Consider the following 25,620-nt stretch of genomic DNA (forward strand, 5'->3'; position numbering starts at 1 on the left):
AAAACCTGAATAATAAACAAGGAACTGAAAAGGACATGTAGCAAAGAGGGTGGGGCACCTTGAGTGCACCAGAGAAGGGGGGGGGGCAGTCTTCCTGGCAAACATTAAATAAACAAAGCCTACAACAGTAGTTGGCTTGCAGGACCTTCCACCAGAGAAGAAAGGAGGGGCAGGTCCCTGTCTGAACCTTAAATAAACAAAGCCTACCAGAGAAGGTGGGTGTGGCAACTCCCTCCTGTGAACTTTAAATAAATAAAGCCTGCAATAGTAGCCCACTGGCACTAAGTCACTGATCAGCTATAGCCTGAAACAGGGCAGATAGCAGTTCACAAAGCTGTCTCCTGACAACAAAATAATAACAGAAAATTTCCCTAATCTAGAGAAAACAATGCCCATTCAGGTATAGGAAGCCTCCAGGACACTGAACAGACTTTACCAAAATAGAACTACCCCAACACATTATCATTAAAACAACAAGTACAGAGAATAAAGAAAGAATATTGAAGGCTATAAGAGAGAAAAAACAAATAACATACAAAGGTAAACCCATCAAAATCACAGCAGATTTCTCAATGGAAAACTTAAAAGCAAGAAAAGCATGGAGTGAGGACTTCCGGGCACTGAATGAAAATAACTTCAACACTAAGATCCTCTACCCAGCAAAACTATCACTCAAAATAGATGGAGCAATAAATGTCTTCCATGATAAGCAGAAACTAAAACAATATATGACCACCAAGCCACCACTACAAAAGATTCTTCAAAGAATTCCGCACACAGAAAGTCAAAGCAAGCAAAACCATGAAAGGACAGGCAATACCAAACCACAGGAGAAGAAAAGGCAAGAAAGTAGAGAGTAACATTGATTTATCTGCACATAATCAAATCCTTAAACAACTAAGACAACTAAATGACAGGAATCACCACATACCTATCAATACTAACACTGAATATTAATGGACTTAATTCCTCTATGAAATGACACCATTTGACAAATTGGATTAAAAAGGAAGATACAACAATTTGTTGCTTACAGGAGAACCATCTCATCGACAGAAACAAGTACAGGCTTAGGGTGAAAGTCTGGAAGAAGATTTACTAAGCCAATGGTCCCCAGAACAAGCAGGAGTAGCAATACTTATCTTGGACAAAGTAGACTTCAAACCTACATTGATCAAATGAGATAAAGATGGACATTCCATACTAATAAAAGGGGAAATACACCAAAAGAAAATAACAATTATCAACCTATATGTACCCAACATCAATACATCCAATTTCATCAAACATACTCTGAAGAACCAAAAACACATATAGATTCCAATACAGTGGTAGTGGGAGAATTTAATACCACCCTATCACCAATAGATAAGTCATCTAAACAAAAAATCAATAAAGAAATCCTAGATCTAAATCATACCATAGATCAATTGGACCTAACCAATGTCAACTTCTGCACAATATACATTCTTCTCAGTAGTTCACGGAACCTTCTCCAAAACTGATCAAATTTTAGGGCACAAAACAAATATAACAAAAAAAAAATAATACCACGGATTCTGTCTGATCACACAGCATTAAAAATAGAACTCAACAACAAAAAAAAATATGTAAACAGTTGGAAACTGAAGAACACATTGCTCAATGATCAATGAGTCATTGATGAAATAAAAGAGAAAATTAAAAGACTCCTGGAAGTTAATGAAAATGAAAACATGACCAACCAGAAAAAATGGGACACAGCAAAGGCCATCTTGAGAGGAAAGTTTATAGCCATGACTGCATATATTAAAAGGAAAGAAAGATCTCAAATCAATGACCTAATGCTACATCTCAAACTCCTAGAAAAACAAGAAAAACCAAATCCCAAAACAAAGACAAGGAGAGAAACAATAAAAATAAGAGTTGAAAACAATGACATATAAATGACAAAAAAACAACCATACAAAGAACTAATGAAAGAAAGAGTTGGTTCTTTGAAAAAATAAACAAGATTGACAAACCTGACTAAAATGAGGAGAGAAAAAACCCAAAACAGTAAAATCAGAAATGCAAAAGTGGAGATAACAACAAAAACCATGGAAATCCACGAAAACATCAGACACTACTTTGAGAACCTATTCTCTAATAAATCTGAAAATTTTGAAGAAAAGGACAGATTTCTAGAAACTTATGACCATCCAAAACAAATGAGGACATTAATCACCTGAATAGATCTATAACACCAAATGAAATTGAAGCAGGAATAATCTCCCGAAAAAGAAAAGTTCAGGACCTGATGGATTCTCTGCTGAATTTTGATAGACATTTAAAGAAGAACTGATATCAACTCTCCTTAAACTGTTCCATGAAATAGAAAGGGAAGGAACACTGCCTAACTCATTTTATGAAGCCAGTATTACACTCATCCCAAAACCAGACAAAGACACCTCCAAAAAGGAGAACTATAGGCCAATATCCTTAATGAACATCAATGCAAAAATCCTCAATAAAATAATGGCAAACTGAATTCAACAACACACCAGAAAGATCATTTTCCATGACCAAGTCAGCTCCATGCCAGGAATGCAGGCATGGTTTAACATACGAAAATCAGTAAATGTAACATAACACATTAATAGAAGCAAAGAAAATAACCACTTGATCTTCTCAATAGATGCAGAAAAAGCCTTCAACAAGATCCAATACCATTTCATGATAAATGCTCTAATAAAATTCGGAATAGAAGGAAAGTTCCTCAACATTGTAAAGGATATATGTGACAAACCTACAACCAACATCATACTTAATGGTGAAAAACTGAAACTATTCCCCCCAAAATAAGGAATGAGACAAGGATGCCCACTATCTCCACTCCTATTCAACATAGTACTGGAATTCTTAGCCAGAGCAATTAGGCAAGAAGAAGGAATAAAAGGAATACAAATAGGTAAAGCAACTGTCAAAATATCCCTATTTGCGAATGATATGATCCTATACCTTAAAGGCCTAAAAACTCTACCCAAAAACTCCTAGACACCATAAACAGCTACAGCAAGGTGGCAGGATATAACACCAACTTACAAAAATCATTGCTTTTCTATACACTGATAAAGAACAAACTGAGAAACAATATATGGAAACAATTCCATTTACAATAGCCTCAAAAAAAATCAAATACCTAGGAGTAAACTTTAAAAAAACATGTGAATGACCTCTACAAGGAGAATTGCAAACCCCTGAAGAAGAGATTGGGGAAGACTACAGAATGTAGCCAAGGCAATACTCAGAAAAAAGAACAATGCTGGAGGTATCACAATACCTGACTTCAAACTATATTAAAAAGCAATAGCTATAAAAACAGCATGGTACTGGCACAAAAACAGACATGAAGACCAGTGGAACAGAACAGAGGACCTGGATATGCATCCACACAACTATGCCCACCTTCTTTTTGATAAAGGTGCTAAAAATATATGATGGAGAAAAGACAGCCTCTTCAACAAAAGTTGTTGGGAAAAGTGGTTAGCAGTCTGCAAGAAACTGAAACTAGATCCATGTCTATCACCCTGTACTAGTATCAACTCAAAATGGATCAAGGACCTTAATATCAGACCTGAAACTCTGAAATTACTACAGAAAGGAGCAGGAAACACTCTGAAACAAATAGGTATAGGCACAGACTTCCTCAATAGAACCCCAGCAGCCCAGCAACTAAGAGAAAGTATAGACAAACAAGAGTTCATCAAACTAAAAAGCTTCTGCACAATAAAAGAATTGGTCTCTAAACTGAAGAGGCCACCCACAGAGTGGGAGAAAATATTTACTAGCTACACATCAAAGGACTGATAACCAGAAAATATAGGGAACTCAAAAAACTAAACTCTCCCAAAATTAATGAACCAATAAAGAAATGGGCAACTGAACTAAACTGAACTTTCTCAAAAGAAGAAATTCAAATAGCCAAAAAACATATGAAAAAATGCTCACCATCCCTAAACATAAAGGAAATGCAAATCAAAAACACAATAAGCTTCCAACTCATCCCTGTTAGGATATCTATCATTAGAAACAACAACAACAGGTGTTGGTGAAGATGTGGGGAAAAAGGAACGCTTGTACACTGTTGGTGAGAATGCAAACTAGTACAACCACTCTGGAAAAAAATATGGAGGCTTCTTACAAATCTAGATCTGCCATATGATCCAGCAATCCCACTCCTGGGGATATACCCAAAGGAAAGTAACACAGGTTACTCCAAAGGCACTTGCACACCCATGTTTATTGCAGTGCTGTTCATAATAGCCAAGTTATGGAAACAGCCAAGATGCCCCACTACTGATGAGTAGATTAAGAAAATGTGGTATTTATACACAGTGTAATTCTACTCAGCCATGAAGAAGAATGAAATCTTATCATTCTCAAGTAAATTAATGGAACTGAAGAACATCATTCTGAGTGAGGTTAGCCAGGCTCAGAAGACCAATAATCGTATGTTCTCCCTCATATGTGGACTTTAATGTAGGGCAAATACAGCAATGTGTTTGGACTTTGGTCACATGATAAGGTGAGAGCACACAAGGGAGATAAGAGGATAGGTAAGAAATCCAAAAAACATGATGCTATTTGATGTCCTCAATGCAAAGGAACTAATGCAGAAACTTTAAAGCGAAAGAGTTCAATAAGAGAAGGGGACCAGGAACTAGAAAAAAGGACAGTTAGAGATGAAGCAACTTAAACTGTAACACATTTGTACATGGGAGCAATGCTAGGAATCTCCCTGTATAGCTATCCTTATCTCAACTAGCAAAAATGCTTTGTCCTTCCTATTATTGTTTATACTCTCTCTTCAACAACATTAGAGATAAAGGCAGAACAGTTTCTTCCTGGAAGCAAGGGGGTGGGGAGAGGGAGGGGTAAGGAGGAGAGGGAGGGGGCGGGGAGTATGGGGTATAAATGACCCAAACATTGTATGCATATATGAATAAACAAGGAAAAAAAGAGTGGTGAAGGCAAATGTATTCCTCTGATTAACTAAATCGCATCTAAGATACATGTCAGTTGTAACATTTTGTAGTTTACTTTTTAGAAATGGCCTAAGTGTGAGAGTTGCTCTAACACTTTTTTTAAGCAAGAGAGAAAACAAGCACTGCTATGAGAATGCTAAATTTAATATTTTTAGAAGTTTGTTTTTGTAGTGAAAAAAATGATACACTCTAAATGGTAAAATAGTTTTAGGGCTTAGTCTTTTATATTGTCTCAACCTCAAGATTTAAGAGTTACACATGTTGATTTATAGATGTTTTTGTTAGGGACTTTGTAAGTGTAATATTGACTTGGAACACAACTATAAGGCAATGGTATGAAATAAGACTGTTGAAAAATGGATTGTCATTTCCTTTTTAATAGAGTAAGTCCTTAATATCACAGGGTGCCGGGATCCAAATTCTGTAAAATCCTGTAACCCCTAAGAAATCTCTAAGCTGCTTTATGGTTTGGGGGAGTGGGAAAGGGAGGATTGGGTAGATTTATTTATGACTCAGAGTGAGCCTGTCCCTTTGAGAGTATACCTGGGTAGGTGATTCAGGGATTGAGCCTATCTCTAAACCCTTGTGGTAAAACTGTTTAAGTTAGTTGCTGTGAAGGTTTTGTGGGATCTTTAAAGGCAAACAGGGGCTGACTGTCAGGATGCAGGTTAAATGTAACACTTTTGGATAAAAGAGAGTTTTAGCTCATCATTTTAAATAAATTGACATTTCAAACTTTGTAAATGTTTGTATCATATTTAGATGAAGTATAGACAAAGAACACAGTTATAACGTGGTCATTTAAGAGATCTTTGCATAAACAAAATACGTAAATCAACTCTGATTTAGTAGTACTTAAAGCTTGACAAGATCAACAGAAAACACAAGTAATTTCTTTGATAAAATCTTATTTTATAACAGTTTTCGTAGCTGTTACTCAGAGCAGAACAATATTAAGATAGCCTTGTTATTTTATGGACATAGAGAATTAGAGTTTAGTTTGATATGACCCCAAAAAAATTTTTAGGCAACTCTTAGATTATAGTCAACTTTAATTTTATCACTTTGTAACTTGTATTTTAAAATAACTTTTATAAGAATTTTAAATTTAAATTTAAATAAAATTGTTTTTTTAAATTAGCCTTATTTTTATTATATAGACCCATAAAGGAAAGCAATTTTAAATGGTTTTTATACAATAAGCAACCTATAAAGACACCATTTATTAATAGATATAATAAATATAATATTTATTATATATATTTATATACATACATATTATGTATATTTATAATTAAACATATATAGATATAATAACAAAGGAATTGAATGTAAATTACTTCTGATGAAATGAAATAGACTAACATTACTGTCTATAAAATAATGCTTATAATTTAGTTAGACCTGATTGATATAACCTTTAAAAAATTGTTTTTTCTTAAAAGTAGCAGCAGAAGAGGTAGGGGAGAGAAAAGAACAGAAGCCTTGTATTTTTTTTACATTAATTTTATAATAAGATCCTATTACTGCTTATACTTTCTCTTCAACAAAAATTAGAGATAAAGGCAAAATAGTTTCTGCCTGGTAGTGAGGGGGTAGGGGGGCAAAGGGAGGGAGCAGGGAGATAAGGGAGGGTGGGGGGCAGGGGAAAGGGGGATGAAATGACCCAAATATTGTTTGCACATATAAATAAAAGAAAAAAAAAGACAAGACACATATCAAGTGGGCCAGCACTCTGATGACCAACTGGCAAAATTTTATTTTTCTCTGCCAGATTTATACAAAAGAGGAAGAGACTTAAACATCAAAAAACACTCTGACCTAGTTCAACCTTTCTGTGTTTTCCACCCTGCATTCTTACTGCCAGTGTCCTTGACTAAGTATAAACTTCTTTTTAGTCAAGGGAAACCATTTAGCATTCCTTCCCACCGTGATAGAGGCATGGTGCACCTGCAGATTCCGACCTTGTTGGAGTGCTGCTAAGTCACAGTGACCTTGTGAGACTGTGGCTGTTGGTTCCTAACACAAAACCACACTAAGATTCCACCTCACCCCGGTTAACAGAATGGCTATCATCAAGAACACCACCAACAACAAATGTTGGTGAGGATGTGGGGAAAAAGGAACCCTCATATGCTGCTGGTGGGAATATAAGCTAGTACAACCACTTTGGAATGCAGTATGGAGTGTTCTTATAAAACTAAACATAGATCTGCCATATGATCCAGCAATACCACTCCTAGGGATATACACAAGGGAGTGCGACTCAGGTTACTCCAGAGGCACCTGCACACCCATGTTTATTGCAGCACTATTCACAATAGCCAAGTAATGGAAACAGCCAAGATGCCCCACTACTGATGAATGGATTAAGAAAATTTGGTATTTATGTACAATGAAATTTTACCCAGACACAAAGAAGAATGAATTTTGTCATTTGCAAGTAAATGGATGAAACTGGAGAATATCATCTTAAGTGAAGTTAGCCAAATTTAGAAGGCCAAATTTCATATGTTCTTCCTCATATGCAGATTATAGACCTAAAAAATGCAGGAATATTATCAGACATGGGTCACACACTAAAGGGAAAATACATACAGGAGGAATAGGGAAAGAGAAGGAAATCTAAAACTTGAAAGTGTTGATGTGACCACTATAGTGAGTAAAGTAAACTTAAACTGACATAGGCCACCATGGGAAGGTGATCAGGAAGTAGTGAAAAGGTCTGGTAGAATGAACCAATTTGGGTTGTAATACACATGTGCATGGAAGCAATGGTAGGAATCTCTCTATATAGTTATCTTTATCTCAAGCTAGCAAAAATGCTATGTCTTTCTTATAACCTCTTATGTTTTCTCTTCAACAAAATTGGAGAAAAGCGCAGAACAGGTTCTACCTGTAAGTGAGAGTGTTGGGAGGGAGCATAAGGGGAGAGGGTAGGGGGAAGTCTTGCCTGCTGCCTGAGCTTGTCCTAGAAACCTAACTGGGGGTGATGGGAGATATTGGAAAAGACAACAGACAGAAGGCCAAACATGCATAAAGCTGGGGCCAAGCAGGTTGGGTGCTCAGATGGAGACACACCAACCCTCTCCACCTCCAGTGAGTTTTTTATATACAGTTGCAACATGAGGTGGAAAGGGGCATGACATTGTAATCCTTGGGAACAGGGGGAACCTGTGATAGCTTCTCTCTGAATGTAAACATTAAAGGAAAAACAGCTGTACTGCATCCTGCCCACTTCTGCAGCTGAGGCTGTGCGAATTCAAACATGCAATTTATTGGGCATAATTATGCTTGCTCCCTTTGGAGGTATGGGGCTGTGCCAAACTCAAACACACAGTTTATTCGATAAACCTATTAGCTGCCACCAAGGGAGAGATGGCCCAAACAATGTATATACATATGAATAATGTATAAACAATAAAAAATATACTTCCATTCATTCTTTTTTTCTGCATTGTATTGGGAATTTAACCTAGGGCCTTGCACTTGCTTAGCAAGTGCTCTACCACCTGTACCATGCCCTACAATCCCCTATATTATTTAATTGTATAGGCAGAAATCCATGACATATAATCCCATATATTTACTTTTAGTTATTTGAGTTATGCTATTTTAGCGATAGCCTTTTAAGGCAATCTAAATCTTATTAAGTATTTTAGTGCTCATTAACAGTCACATTACCAGGTTTTGAAGTTTACTATGAATTTTAACTTTCTAAATATCTACCTATATACATTCATATATACATCTAAATACACAAGCTCATTGTATTTATAAATAAGATGAACATGTATTAAATGCTTTAAAATATATGTTCATCTATACTTTTACATGTTTATATTCCACTTTTTGAACTAAGATTCCATAATATTAAGAATACACACTCAGACATACATTTATATGTACAAGTGGTTTGTCTGTGATGTCTGGATTTCATGCAACTAATAGATCATATATGCAACTTCTAATTGATTTCTTTAAAGAGTAACATTTGCCAATGAGAATCTTATGATTTGGATCTTTAAATATTCCCTATGATTTGGATCTTTAAATATTCCCTAAAAGGTCTTGCTTTGACGCTTTGGGCCCCTATACTTCAGTGTTTAGAGGTGGGGCTTTTAGGAAGTGATTACATCATCAAAGTTCTGACACCGTGATTGTAAGAACATATTAATCCATTTATGTATTCATTACTTATTGGGATATTGGAAGGCAGTGGAACCCTTAAGAGTTGCGGCATTTTGGAGGAAGTAGGTCAGTGGAGGATTGCTCTTGATGACAACCAGTTCTTTCCTCCCTTTCTCTGTTTCCTGGTGGCCACAGGATGATCGACTTTGCCAAAAGCCAAAACAATGAATGGAGCCGGTTGATCATGGACTGAAATCCCTGAAATTGTGAGTCAAAATACATCTTTCCTCTACTTAATTTTATATTCTCAGGTATTTTCTCACAGTGAAGGAAAACTGACCAACAGATTATTTTCATGAGAGAGTCACTAATCTCCTGAGAAGGTAGAAGAAATCCTCAAGATATCACTAGTGTCCAGTACTATCTGCCTAATAGTAAACAATGCTTTCAATTAGTTGTACATCAATTCATATGCTATATTCTTTATTTATATTATGCTATGGACCCTTGTAATAACTCAGTGATTTCTGTGCTACCACATTTTGTATATGGCTAAAGTAAACCATAGGAATGTACATGATTTGCTGGAAGTATCAAAACCACACTTTAGATACAATTGACTCCAAAGTGAAATGTTTTCAGCACTTAAGATATTTTCCCTGACATCCTTGAATATCTAATTTTTATGATAGGTTTTTTTTATTTTATTGTTTCTTATGCTTATGTAACTTGAGCCTACAAAATCTATTGTAATGAATGTTTGTGGTTGACTTTTTAAATTCCCCTGATTCATATAGCAGAATCCCTTTCATACTTTTCTTGTGCAGTTTGATATTCCTTAGATTCTGCAAATCTCTGTGAGTGGAATTTTAATATTTTAATTAGTTTGGGGAATCTCAAACTAATTTAAAAAAGAACTCTGGTGCCTTGGCTTATAATATGTTAAACCCCCATGTTGAAGTGAATGGAAAAGACAAATTTGCTTTTAAAACAGTAATTGATTGTATATTTGAAGGGTTTGTTCTTTTTGTTTATTTCTTTGCTTTCTAAATTATACATTATATTTGGAAAGTTTTTACTTTTTCTAACAAAATAAAATTATAACAATTAATATGAAAAATGCTTAATTACATATTATCTTCTGAGAATAATGTGTTATCCAGAGTTCATTCTGCTTCTATTTTACAAGATCACAAGCTAATTTTGCTCTATACCCAACCTTTAACTTGAAAAGTAGAAAACACATAAGCTGTTTAATAAGCCCATCATATTTCAAGTAAACATGACAGTCATGAGATTAGAAGTGGATTTAACTTAAGGACTCTTCTAAAATTAGAGAATGTTTAGCCATATAGATAAGACATGTTCTCTATACAATATTCAAATATGTATATTTTATGTATATAACAAAACATCTCTTTCACTAACATATGGGAGGAGGATGCAGATGATGATAAAAATACCTTTTTAGCTTGGATCAAAATATTGAATACATTTTTTTCTTCAACACCAAACTTCTTATTTTCTAGAATGGAGTGAAAAAAGTTTGTTCTAGTTCTTCAAAATATTAACACTAGATTTATTCTTAGAGATACTCTGTGGTATAATTGATCTATTTCATCTAGAAAGAAATGGAAGCAAAAATGAAGACCTTACTTCTTATAAAAATCATAAACCAAAATTTTCACTTAGTACTTACAATAACCCAGGTATTTGACTATCAATCCCCGGTGTTTCACACTGTGTTTCAACTCATATATTTAAAATAATTAAGATTGAGATAAAGGCCAGATAAGAGAAGGGTTTATTTGTCCTGCTAAAGACCTTGGTCTTAAAGAGTTATTGAAGAGAATTGACTTGGTCACAAAATACAAGGTCCTGTGAAGGAAAATACTAACTTCCTTATCTTTTATTTTGTGTTTGTGTCTGTGTGCATGTGCTCTAAAATTCAAAACAACTCAAGTTAAAATCCAGGCTGTTCTACTTACCACCTGTGTAAATTTATGCAATTACTTATTCTTTCACTTTCAGTTTCTTCCTTGTAAACTGTAAAAAATACAACCTATATTTAGGGATTAGAAGTAAGATTTATTCTAGTATTATCTTTGAATATAACAGAGTACATGCTGAAAACGAAAATATTATCAATAAAATAGCTAACTGTTAAATTCTGAATGTATCCTTTGCATATCACATTTTTTACAACACTTAAAATTGTCATTATTTATCAGTTTGTAGGTGAAGAGACTGAAAGTAGGAAGCTTAATTCTCTGGAAAAATATAAAAGTAAGTTATTGGTAGAGTTAGGATTTGAATTGTGAAATTTGACTCTTAACACACTGTGCTCTTATATTTTTGTTGGTTAATTTGAACTTGAAAATCATGTTGTGGAGGGATTAAAAGGGTAACAGACACATCACTTCATAGATGTATGGTTTGACGATGAAGTGTACTTGAAAATGCTTATGTGCTGAAGGCGTGATCTCTAGGTGGTGGGAGGTGGGACCTAGGACATGCCTAGAAGAGTGATCTCATTATCTTCTGTCTCTGTTCTCTGGGTCCCAGGAGGTTAGTGAATTTTTCCTTCTCCTCACTCTTCATTCTTGTTTCTCTGCCTGCCACAGGCCACAAGCCTGAAAGCAATGGAGCCAACTGGTTATAGACTGAAACCTCTGAAACTGTAAGCCAAAATAAAAATTTCTTCCCTTTAAATTATTTCTTTAAGGTATTCTGTCATAGTGATGAAAGTGTGACTGGCACAATAGATAATTGTAAGCACTAAGATAAGAGAGAGTGGTTTTCTTAATAAAGGCAGTGACATTGGGGCTTATGTGCCTATTAGTTTATTTAGAATGGTATTTTAATCCTTTTCCACTGGTAGGAGATATAAAAGGGATACAGTTACATCTAAGTTAAAAGGTGAAAGAGTAGGATTTAATAAACTAATTCATAAAGATCAGATGCCTAAAAGGAATGGAGTCTAGTATACTATCTTGGGTGAATGTCTATTTGTAAAGCCAGTCTGTTTATTTACTCCCTGTACCTATTAAAGGATAGGGAGAAGGAACACAGGCTGGAGAGAAGAACTTACATTCTCATGATAAGCTTGAAAACATGCATGCATTTCACACTCCTAAACTGAATAATTGAAAGGATTGGTGAGCTACAGATTATCTTGATGTTCTATCATCTTATGAAGATAAACACTGACTGAACATGGGGAAATGAGGTTGGGGAGAGCCTAAAGAAGCTATCTTTGCAGATCAAGACACAGCAAATTTCCTACATAAAATAATTCAAGAATTTATGCCCTTGCTCAACCTTGAAGATTTCAATATGCACTTCCTCAAAATGCAACCATTTTCCGTATTTGTCACACATTGATGATGATCAGTGTCCACAGAAGAGAAACAGCAGCAGAAGAGAGTGTTATATGAGATGTAGGCATATAAGATAACTTGCAGGGCTGGAGAAAGAAATAGCAGACTTTATTACAATAACCTTTATACACACACACACACACACACACACACACCCCTTTATTTTCTTTACTTTTTCCCAACCCACTGCTGTATATGTGTGTGTGAGAGAGAGACAGAGAAACTATAACTCTAAATTTAATAAAAGTTTGTTTGTTTGCAGTGTAGTCCTGACTCTTCAAAAAAGTGACACAAAATAGATATCACAAATCATTATATAAAGAAATGTATTGAAAAGTTTTATATTTTCATATATCCACTTTAGAAATATTTAATAACTAAGCTACATCTTTAAAAATGGCTGTTTTCAGATGTTTGAGGGAAAATTTCAAAATGATTTTTTAGAGCAACACCTTTCTTTTACCAGAACATAGTTAAAAGTGAAAATATAAACCCCTTCGCTTTGGTAATTCCAAGAATTCTTAGGTTACGTCTTTAATTTTGCTTTTCCATTTTGGTCATGTAGGCAGGTGCTTGTGTTCTATAGGGGCACAATTTCTGTAGGTTGAATCTGTGTTTCTGCTGTAGCCTGTGGCATACCCAAGGCTGCCAGCTTCCCCCTGATCCTAGTTTAGCAGAACTTACTTACTTTCCCATCTGTTCTTCCACATTTTACATCCATTTTTTTTGCATATTCAGCACACTGCATTTTGGAGAAAAGGCTGGTGAGACCAGTATATGCAGGATCTTCAGAAAACAAAGATCATCTTTCACTTTATAATGAGAGGAATTTTTTTTTAATGTTTCTAGTTCTTAAGAATTTGAACCATATATAAACAGCAAGAAGTCAAGGTTGCAAAGTTCTAAAAATTATACAAAACAGATTTTCTTATTTATGTACCTCAAATTCAATATATATTGAGCCAACAATGAAATATTGATTTCTTGCTATTTCTGTCTTTTTTTTTTTTTTTTGCTTAAAAGCTAACTGGAGATTTTAGCAGGGGAAGCATGAGGAATATCCACTGATGGTTATGAGTCTTGAATAGTTGAGATAGTTCTCTGTGAAACTTGGATTAAATTTTGACATGTTTTGAACTCCAGCACAATTGCAGAATCTTACTGATCTCTATTTACTTAAAAAACTTTCCCTACCTTCTCATAAGTTATATTTTAATGTTCCATTTTGTATCAGAACTGGCATCATCTCTCACTCAATGTGCCAACTGCTAATTAACTAAGCATTAAAATTTGAGTTTTCAGTGATCAAAAAGCCTAACACTTTCTTCAAGTTGTATTTGCTATTTTAATTTTTTTCCTTGATTTCACATACAGCTGGAAGCCAGTGATCCTGAAACACAGATTTTTCCACTGACCTTGAAAGAGTTTATTTCATTAAAAGGTTGCATTTCATTATAAGGCTTACAGCCACCTAGGACTTTCAAAACCTGTAATTCCTAGGTTTAAGAATTTTGTGGGTTATGAAAAAATGTTACTAAGTAATTCTCAGGCCAACAGAATGAGCACAGTATTCAGGAACACACATTCTCCAGTGCCTCTTCTTGCTACCTTCATCTTTGAATTGTGCTCATTCCTTCAGTGTTATTATTGACTGAATTATGCAATTTTGTCAAAGGCCAATTTCCACTCTGTCCTGGGGGAAAGAAGACTTAATATTCAGTTAATTACATCTGTCCTATTAAGCCTGAGAATCTCATTGCCTCTCTACATTCTCAATTTCTATTGCTCGTAGGTTAGCTTATTGATGGATTTGACCACACTCTGCAGTCCCCACTGTGATGCATGCTGTCATTCATTTGTCCCTAATTTAAAAGGAGTCTTCAGTTTAGCTCTGTGAAGTCACTGGGATCAGAAGTTAGAAACACATTCCTGCAGCCTCTGCCAGTCTATATTTCTGTTTGTAACCTGTGTCTCAAAAACTGTCAGTCATAGAAATTTGCTTCCCTTAAAAGTAAATGGTATTTATGTACAGATTGAATTCCCCTTCTGATACCACACTAGAATCCTGTTGGTAAAACACACAAGAACTGGAAAGTACAGAAGTCTGTGAAGTTTTGTCCATACAACCCAGGGTCATTGACCCTCCTGAAAGAGTGGAAAATTTGCAAGTAAAAGAGCTCACAATATTTTTCATTTTCTGTTTTGACATACGTAGTCTAATTAATGACATGTACTACATGATGGAGGTTTTTCCACTCTAGTTGTGAAAAAAGAAACAGATAATTAGCACGGCTAATTAATTATGTCATAAGGCATGCCCCAGAAAACATTTATAAACAATTTACTTGCAAAACAATGATTTGTAAACTTGAAAACTAGTCAAAACTCTAGTAGCAAAGGAAGTTTAGAAAGTTACATTTGTATTTGTTCATGCATCTTATTATTTGTTTATGATATCAAGGAAAACAATGTACATTAGATATGAATTTAGATGACTATTTTTAGTTTTAAAAGATGATAAAAATAATAATTCGTTGTGTTGATCAATGGTTTCCTGTTCTCCTTTTTTGATTTATGAAAATAAATTTGCTCGTTAATATTCTAGCATCACTAGTCCTTGGTCCAGTAGGTAGGAGCTTCATGGTCAAAGTGAAGGAAATTTCAGAAAGAACTGCCAAGCTATATATCCACTCACTCAGCACTACAGAATACTAATTATCATTCTGGAATTTAACTTACATAAAGGCTTAACATGCTCTTGCACTTAGAAGGTTTTTTATCTGTGGGAATTTGATCATCTTTTCTAATGCTTAATTTCTTCACCTGTAGAATAGAGATAATAATACCTGTACTCATCCGAGTACCATTTCAAGGGTTTAAAATAAGACAATTTTTACAGAGACTTGGGCTCACTACCGGGTACATAACTAGATAAATATTTTAATACATTTAGCAATTCAATTATTTTTCATGTTCTGTTTACTTATTTTGATAACATGTTTTTAATGCTACTAAATATTATTTTTTAAATTAATGATATTTTAATTTTTTCAATCAAGTTTATTCTTACATAGATCTGCAAATTTTGAAATATTTTGCAAGGCTTATAAAGGAAAAGAGCAGACTCTACATTTTTGTTTCCCAAATATAATTTCCTCTCCTACAAGATACCTGGCTTCAAAAAGTTTAGGTAGTTCTTCTGCTCATTATGTTACCACATGAAGAGGTGTTACTATAATTTTTTATTTCTTAGTCTGTGTGATTATCTTTCAACTCAGCTTTCTGCAGAAATCCCAATTTTTCTCCCTCTATCAAAATTCTTTGCTATGTGAATGTTGAGTGACTATGTAATGTTTTAATGTTAGCCAGGTAGAGTACACTGATTGCAATTCATTATTTTTAATTTCCTTGTCATTACACAAGACAGCTCTCTGGGTGACAGAAAATCGATCTACCTTCCTTCTTTTCAGCTTGTAGTTTTCAAAAACTGTACACTGCTCATAATGCAGCATTCTGAGATAGAGACTGGGTGAAAGAGTCCGGGCCCTGTTTCTGACATCTTGGGGATAGTAACACCTTGAGTAAGAGAGTAGCTTCCCAAGATAAGTAGGCTTTAGGCTTTATTCCTTTTTCCTTTGGAAGCAGGAGGTCCTTCAGAGCGTCACTCGGTGAGGAACATGATCCCTGCCGTATATAACTCAGCTATTTTTCAGAGTCCTTAAGCTGTGGTGCAAATGGAACACACACAGACAATGCTCCCCCTCTCAGGGGTAGCAGCTTGAGTTTCAGGGCACAGGCTCAAAATGCATTTGAGACTTCTTCTGTCCCATGATGACTATCTGCAAGTATTAAACCTAATCTGCCTGGTTCTTGTATGTGAGTATGTTCTGTTGCACCACGCTCAGACAAATAGGAAATCAGTGTCCATATACCTAAACAAGCCTAAGAAGCAGTGGGCTCCTACTTCTGGTGGCTGGCGTAGTGATGACCTTGGTTGGGCTCTATGCAGTGGGAATGCTCTCTTGGGATTGTAATTATCAAACCTCTTCAAATGTTAATTCTTGATTCTACTGAGACAACTTTTTTAGACATCTGTTTCTCTTGCTCCTGCCTTAAGTGATAGTTTTCCTGATATGAAACTTTCACCCTATGGAATGCTTTTCATCATCCTTCTGCCTCCTCTGTGTTGAAAATATTTTTCCTGGTCCCATTTCTTTCTTTTTTTTTTTTTCTTTACTTAGTCCATACTAGAGGGGAGCAACTAATCTCTTAGTATGTGCTCAGGACTGGGACTTAAAATAAATAAAAACACTGAGAATTTAAGAGATGAAAATATTATTCTTAACAGTTGGTCTTGCTATAGATTTGTGGTTTAGAATTATTTAATTGATGTGTAACCCCACTGTCTTTGAGAATACAGCACTCTTGAGAAACACAATACCATTCTTATAACCATACTTTTGTGTATAGAATGTTATATGTCACAATAATATGTAGAAGAATGCTCGATGGATTTTGGCGTGGTCTTTTATCACCCATTAGACTGGATGCATTTTGAGTCATGAAAAATCTACAATTTCATGACATTTAATCACCAGAAATTTTCTTGATAATTTTTTTTAATCCCATTTGCCCTCTCTATTTCTAAGAATCCATTATTTAGATATTAGATTTTCTGAATATATCTTCTAAATTTCTTATTTTTATTTCACTATTTCTCATTTCCCTCTGGTTATTGGTTTTATCTTCTGGGAGATATTGTTAAATTTTATTATTATCATCTTTTGACTTTTTATTGATTTTTAATTTTTTTCTGCCACTTTATGTTTCTAAGAACTTTTTTTATAGCTCTGAGTTTTTACTGTTTTTGTTGTGGTTTCTTCCTGTTTTTAATTCTTATTTTCTTTTTCATTATTTCAAAGTTAACATCTCTGAAGAGGTTATTTTTACTTTTATTTAACTTATTTTATTTTTCCATGAGCATATCTCTTATTTATTTTGCCATATTGTATGCTATTTGAGGTCAGAAACAGAGACCCATGCATTTTTACACACTATCAATCACCTAAGCAATTAGTACTGTGTATATCTGAAATATCTGTTAGCATTAGTAAAATTTATTGTAGTGAAAAATGCATTTTTGAAGCAAATACTTATACTTTATTTTATCCTTTATACAAATCAAGAGTTACAACTAAATACTTGACTTAAGTAAAAATGTATTAGTATCTTAAACAGAAACAGAAATTGTTACCTAGTCTCTGAAGACTACACTGAGAAGTCATTTTTAAATTTCCTTCTTTCATTACTTCCATGGTCTCTTTTTTCCTCTGAGCTCTTTTATTTATTTATTTATTTATTTGCATACTGGGGTTTGAACTCAGGGCTTCACGTGTGCTAAGCAGGTGCTTTGCCACTTGAACTATCCCACTAGCTCTTTTTTGTGTTGTTTTTTTTCTTTTTTTTGAGGTAGGGTCTTGATGAACTATTTGCCTGGGCTGGTTTCAAACTATAGTCCTTCTGATCTGTGCCTCCCAAGTAGCTAGGATTGTAGATATGAGCCAAGGTGCCTGACTCCTTTATTAATTTATGTTTTGATTTTCCAGGTCATTATGACATGTTAATGGCTGTATTGTTTGGCTTTGCTTTGTTTCACCTTCATCCAATCTCTTTTGTATTATTGGCCATCAGCTAATATTAAAAAGTTAGGAAATTAAAATGCTAATCAAAATCTATGTGTACATATAAGGTTTGTTAGCTGGTATACTGCAATCTATAAAGGAAGGTTTGTGATTTTATTTGTGAGTGTTTACTAACTTTTATTAGCATATAATACTTATAGAGGGAGATACATTGTGACATTTACATATATGCTTATATCTTAATTAGATTCATCCTTTCCATTCTTCTCCCTCATTCCCCTTGCTTCCTTGTTAGAACAATTTGAACACCTTTCATTATTCTATTTTCATACATGAACACAAAGTACATCCACCATGTTTGAGCTCCTTCACTCTTTCCTTATGCCCTCTAACTTTTACTATAAGTATGTAGTTTCCTTGAAGGTAAACCAGAGAGGAGTCACCTAGTTTCCCCTGCTAAGTGTTTTAGCAGCAGACTAAGTGGAGACTTACTGTTCAATATAGGATTTTCACTGTTTCCCTAGTTTTATTTGTGATATCTTTAACTTCAGATAAACCTGGCATATCCTAATCAAAGTGTTTGTGGTTCAATGTGTCAAAAGCATGTACCTGATTTCAGCCCCATCTTTGTAACTACCTTCAGAGTTAACCAGTCATCCAGTTTCTAAATGTGTCTGGCAGTTTGATGCCTCACCCCCATTAACATGCTTCCAGGCTTCCTTTCTGCCACCTTATATTCCTAGAGTTTGTGCAGCATTAGCTGCTATTGAGTTACCTGATTTTTCCACATTCAAAATGTTGTGCTACTGTCCTCTTTTCCATTCACTTTTTCTTTACAGAGTTATTACTTTACCTACTAATGGGAGTCAGCGGAAATAAGTATGAGCAGTTAGTAACATCTGCAAAAAATACTTTTCCCAGGTAAAGAGAAAGAGTAACAGTTGTGCAAATTAGAATTCCAGACCCACCTTTATTTGATTATGGTAGCCAAAATAGATATTTTCATGCTCTTTACACCTAACTCAAAGCAGTGAAAAAGTTCCTTAGTTCCTTTCCTACAAATGTTTGATCACTGAAAAGTATAAGTTAGAGAAGCTGCCAAGAGGAAATAACTATTAAATAAGTAAAATATTACTTCAGTCATCAAATAGTCACAAAAAAACAGTGACAAATAGAGACTCAAAGTTGTGAATTGGAATGCTCTTCACATAGTGACGAAAACCAGTACACCAACACTGGACTGTGAGTACCTTCATAAGTTCACTGATAAACTGTTAGACCCTGCAAAGAAGATTTTACCTAGGAGTGAAAACATCTACTGTAGCTGTTTACTTTATTTTCCTAATAATGAAACAAGGCACACGAGAACATTCTTGGTAGTTTGTGAAGTCTAGCTAAGACAATGTGTGTGACACAGAACTGTGCACATGAACCATTTTCTTCACATGACCCATCTTTGCAAGCCCTGCCTTGTCCTCTTTCACTTCTTGTTCTTCAGCAGTGTGTGTAAAGCAGTGCGCTTCCCCCCAGACAACAGTCTCCTGCTTGACTTCAATATAAAATCTCGCTCATGGTATTGAACTAACTAGCAAGGTGGCAAGAGAAAGTGACAATTTCATATGAAACTCAACATCTTGAAATAAAGTTCCTGTCAGAATCTTATTCCCTATGGGAAGAGCAGAGCCTGAACATCAGAAAATGAGTGGAGGGACATGCTGCTCTCCACTGTGAACTGGAAATAGGCCAGCTTCTGCTCCCAGGTTTTCATACAAGAGACTCAAGGCCAAGTTCTTAGGTCAGGCAGGGAATTGCAGTCCATCAGGACCCAGACAGCACCCTGTGGGGCCTGGTTATGGTAATTAAATGAAGCTGTCTTAATACATTTATGGATAAAGTCAGAAGATAATTATTTACCAAAATTTTACAGCACAGCAGATTACTTTGTCTAGAAATAGATGCTAACATTTCACATGGTAGGAATTAGATTGAAAAGTGATTTTAAAAATGAAACCTTTGATCATGGCAGCTAATTATCTCAAGTTTTCTCTTTTCCCTTCTGGATTTCTGTCACTTCGCCCCCGTTCCCTATTTCCTAGTATTTGCCTTACTCTCTGCCTCCCACCCTCACCCCCTCAAATCTGGTTTCCAGGCATCTTTTGGGAATACATAACAGCCATGTGTGACAGTTCTCAACTATTTTAATTCACTTTTCCTCTTTCCTGTATAAGGCTGAAGTTCAGGTGTCAGGACAAAAACTCTTATCTTCCTTCTGTGGCCTTTTTTTTTTATTCATATGTGCATACAATGCTTGGGTCATTTCTCCCCCCTGCCCCCACCCCCTCCCTTACCACCCACTCCATCCCCTCCTTCTCCCCCCCACCCCCTCGATACCCGGCAGAAACTATTTTGCCCTTAACTCTAATTTTGTTGAAGAGAGAGTATAAGCAATAATAGGAAGGAACAAGGGTTTTTGCTAGTTAAGATAAGGATAGCTATACAGGGAGTTGACTCGCATTAATTTCCTGTGCATGTGTGTTACCTTCTAGGTTAATTCTTTTGGATCTTACCTTTTCTCTAGTTCCTTGTATATCTATCTGTGGCCTTTTTAGACCCATAATTAAATTACACCAAGAACTGAATAATGGAAAATATTTTAGGTTTTTCTGTTCAATTGCATTCTTTTTACTTTTAAAAAGGAAGTCAATTGCTGGAGTAAGGATCTATTCACATTCACAACCTTCCTCATTCATTCTGTGAATTATTTATTCATTCCCTACTAGACATCGATTCTGTACCTGGCCCATGGGAACCAATAATCATGAGATATTGTTTCGACTTCAGATGTCTCAAAGATGAAGTTGAGATTTAACTGTGAATTTTTGGAATATTGTAAGTGGAATATTGTAAGTATGGGGTTCTACATTTACAAATAGAAAAATAGGTTTGAATCTCTACATTCACGAAGAGTTCATAAAACAAAAAAGACTTGTGAGTTTTAAATGATAGCAATATTTCGTCAGGTAGCTGGAATGTAGTATCTAGATATGAAAAACACTTTCTTATTAGAAAGCAAAACTATACTTATTATTATTCTTAGAAATGAATGTAAGGTTCCATAAATGGAACAAAAATGAGACCTGTTAGGTTTAAGTCCTTCTATGCCAAAGGAAGGAATTTAAGACTTGACTGAATGAGGTTTGAAAGCATAAAACAGGAGCAGAATTGCATTTTATGAAGATCACTAAATAGAAGAATGGTAATGGTTTAAGAGACATGGAGAAAAACCAAGAGACACTGCTTACATAGCTACCACAGTAAGACATGCAAGATGTAACTGGAGATTAAATGAGCCATCACAGAAGAAATATCAAGTACAGGTAACTTTTGTAAATAATCTGAAAGTGTGGAATAAACTCAATGAGGGAATGAGGCTCGTGGAGGAGTAAGGTATGTTCTGGAGTTTCTGGCTGAGATTGGAATCATAAAAAAGAACAAGGAAGGTTGGTGACTTCAGTTTGTAATATGTTTTAGCAGGTGGCAATTCATTCTTATTTCCATCCCTTTCATAATATCAAAGAGATTAGAGCATATCAATTTAAATCTTTGTGTTACCAGCTTAACCCTGTATTAATGTGAACAAATTGCTTAAGATCATTGAATTTCAATTGCTCTTCTGTAAAACAAGATATTTGACTCACAAATTTGTATATAAGACTTGATCTACAGTAACCCCTAAAAAATGTTTATGGTGGCTGTTATTTTGATGTTATCATTATGCTAGGGTAGAGATAGGATGAAAAGATTGATATAAATTAATATTCTAATGTCTCAAGTGCTGTGAATTTTTACTTTCCAAGTTTAAGCTAAGATTAACCTTCATAAACTGTATTTATACTTCTACAAAATAAATGCTTAGCATCTTATTGGGTCAATTTTTTTCAAACACTATTCATTAAAATAAACTACTTGTTTGAAGTTCAAGAATGACCAAATTTTCATCTGCCTCTTTTCTTTAGTTGAGATACAAATGAATTGTATTCATTTTTTTAAAAAATTGTCTTTTAGTGAATTGCTGATAAATTTATTCTGTTTTTTTAATTCTTGAAAATCAAAACAAAATACTTCCTCCAAAGGTAATCTCAAATATTTAAAGGGTTTTATTAATAACAATTTTGTCTCTTTTAAGACATTCATATTGTCAGGCCTCATATACAAATGTGCTCACATAAACTACATGTATGACTCATCTCTTATGACCTTCATGAGGAAGATCATATGCTACTGGGGTTTGAACTCAGAGCCTCATCCTTGGTGAGGCTAGCACTCCACCACTTGAGCCATGACCCTCCAGCCCTTTTGGCTTTAGTAAGGGTGTGTGATTTTGGCCCTCACAAGTCTTGGACCCTGCTGCCTAGGCCTCCCACAAAGCTAGGATTATAGATTTGTACCACCATGCCCAGATAATTTGTTCAGATGGAATCTTGCTAACTTTTTGCTCAGATTGGCTTTCAACTGTAATCCTCCTGATTGGTTCCTCTGGATTATATGAGATAACAGTGTGTACTACCAGTGTACTACCATACCAGGTCTATAGTCATTTTTTTTTAATCAATATGTTAGGCATAGTCCTTTCTTCACATCAGGGATGAATTAAATATGTATTGAAAAATATATGTAATAATTAATGAGATAATCAAGCCTCAATTCAAATCAAAAGAAGCACATATTCCTAGGTTTTAAATGTAGTTTTAAAAATAATTTTGAGAAATATTTAGAATTAAGGAAGTCATTGCCCAAGTGAAGAGTCTAAAACTTTGAATCTTATTTTTCTACCTTTTTTCAGGGTCACAGAGATGAAAAAGATTTTTTGGAGGTATTTTACTTCTGTTCAAATCATTGAATAAATCATATTTTAATTTGGCACAATTCTTATAACCATTTTTGTTCATGTGTATAAAACAGGAAGAAAGGATTAGAAATAACAGAAAAAACAGAACAAAATTGAGAGAAATAAATGATTAACAGTTAGGGAAAGAGAAAAGAAGAATTAATCAATACCAAAATAATACTGGAGACCATTCTAAACTAATTCTTGTACAAAACCCTAAATGCAATGATCATGTTATGATTATCCTACTTTTCCCCAGGAATGCTCGCTCCAATGATATAAAGGATGGATTCTGTGATGCTCAAGCACTCTGCTCTTCATTAACCTGGGTAACCTTGGTAAGTAGAAATACTGGAATGTTTTTTCAGCTGCCATTAGTAAGCAGAACTAATTGCAATTCATAAAACTAGGCCACGAAGCAGATGACCCAACCAGACTCTTGGATTCCCCTATGCCATTTTTTAATTAGAAGTTTCAAAGATTCTATCTAGTTCTGAATAACAAAAGTTCTCTTATATGAAAATATTATCTTACAAAAGTTAAGTTCTATGAGACCTACTTTGTAGGACAATGTTGAAGATGCAGCTCAGTCACTGTCTAAACTGGGAGCTTCCATTTGTTGTACCAAGGTGACATCACACTTTTCCTCAGAATATTTGCATAGATGTCAGTTGGCACAAACATTTTTACAATGCCAGATTTGATGTGATCCTTTTTATCTTGGCTGTTACATTTTTTTCTTTATTCTTTTATTCATATGTGCATACATTGTTTGGGCCATTTCTCCCCCCCCTACCATAGGCCTCCTTCCTCTTCCCCCAACCCTCCTTACTTCCAGGCCCTTTTCTTCACTTTTATTGAAGAGTAGACATGAGCAATAATAAGAAAGACAAAATGGTTTTGCTAGTTGAGATCAGGATAGCTACACAGAGAGATTCTTAGCATTGCTTCCATGCACAAGTGTATTACAACTCGAACTGATTTATCTCTACCTGACCTCTTCACTACTTCTGAGTCACCTTCCCATTTTGACTTCTGTCCTTTTAAGGTTTCTGTATTAGCTGCTCTGCAGTGGGGACATCAAATGCTTTCACGTTTTGGGTTTCCTATCTATCCCCATTCCTCCCATATGTGCTCTCCTCTTAGTGTGTGACCCAAGTCCAACATTGCTGCATTTGCCCTAGTTCTAAAGTCCTCATATGAGGAAGAACATACGATTTTTGGTCTTCTGGGACTGGCTAACCTCACTCAGGATGATGTTTTCCAGTTCCATCCATTTACCTGCAAATGATAAGATTTCATTCTTCTTCATGGCTGAGTAAAATTCCGTTGTGTATAAATACCACATTTTCTTAATCCATTCATCAATAGTGGGGCATCTTGGCTGTTTCCATAACTTGGTTATTGTGCATAGTGCTGCAATAAACATGGGTGTGCAGATGCCTTTGGAGTAACCTGTGTTGTATTCCTTTGGGTATATCCCCAAGAGTGGTATTGCTGGATCATATGGCAGATCTATGTTTAGATTTTTAAGAAGACTTCAACATTTTTACATGTTAGTGGTGTTTTTGATGATAGCTATTCTAACAGGGGTGAAGTGAAATCTTACTGTAGTTTTGATTTGCATTTCCTTTATGGCTAGAGATGGTGAGCATTTTTTCATGTGTGTTTTGGTCATTTCAATGTCTTCTTTTGAGAAATTTCTGCTTAGTTCAGTAGCCCATTTCTTTATGTGTTCATTGATTTTGGGGGAATTTAATTTTTTGAGCTCCCTGTATATTCTGGTTATCAGTCCTTTGTCTGATGTATAGCTGGTAAATATTTTCTCCCACTCTGTGGGTGGTTTCTCAGTTTAGAAACCATTTCTTTTGTTGTGCAGAATCTTTTTAATTTTATGAAGTCCCATTTGTCCATCCTTTCTCTTAGTTGCTGAGCTGCTAGGGTTCCATTGAGGAAGTCCTTGCCTATACCTATTACTTCCAGAGTGTTTCCTGCTCTTTGCTGTACTAACATCAGAGTTTTGGGTCTGATATTATGGGAGTTTCGGGTCTGATACTAGTACAGTGTGATAAACATGGATCTAGTTTCATTTTCTTGCAGATTGGGTAACCACTTTTCCCAGCAGCATTTGTTGAAGAGGCTGTCTTTTCTCCATCGTATGTTTCTGGCACCTTTGTCAAAAATAAGGTGGGCATAGCTTTGTGGATTCATATCTGAGTCCTCTATTCTTTTCCATGCTGTTTTTATTGCTATTGCTTTGTATTATAGTTTGAAGTTGGGTATTGTGATACCTCCAGCATTGCTCTTTTGGCTGATTATTGGCTTGACTATTCATGGTCTCTTGTGTTTCCAAATGAACTTTAGGGTAGATTTTTCAATCTCTGTGATGAATGTCATTGGGATTTTGATGGGAATTTCAGTAAACATGTGGATTGCTTCTGGTAGTACAATCATTTTTGCTATGTTGATTCTACCAATCCATGAGCACGGGAGAGCTCTCCACCTTCTGTACTCTTCCTTGATCTCTTTTGTCAGGGGTTTGTAGTGATCCTTGTAGAGGTCATTCACAACCT

At 35.1% G+C, this 25,620-nt stretch overlaps 2 long non-coding RNA genes across 3 annotated transcripts in view; one reads left to right on the forward strand and one right to left on the reverse strand.

Moving 5' to 3' along the window:
- LOC141411000 (uncharacterized) overlaps positions 1–25,620 on the reverse strand; it is a 483,550-nt gene that overhangs the window by 89,132 nt on the left and 368,798 nt on the right. The window lies entirely within an intron of this gene.
- Positions 11,696–25,620, forward strand: part of LOC141410778 (uncharacterized) — a 51,575-nt gene continuing 37,650 nt past the window's right edge. Inside the window, exons 1-2 of the long non-coding RNA XR_012435562.1 lie at positions 11,696–11,817; positions 23,307–23,385. This is a non-coding gene — a long non-coding RNA (uncharacterized lncRNA). The remainder of the gene's footprint in view (positions 11,818–23,306; positions 23,386–25,620) is intronic.

The sequence above is a fragment of the Castor canadensis genome, chromosome 9, assembly GCF_047511655.1.
Source record: "Castor canadensis chromosome 9, mCasCan1.hap1v2, whole genome shotgun sequence".
Classification (NCBI taxonomy): domain Eukaryota; kingdom Metazoa; phylum Chordata; class Mammalia; order Rodentia; family Castoridae; genus Castor; species Castor canadensis.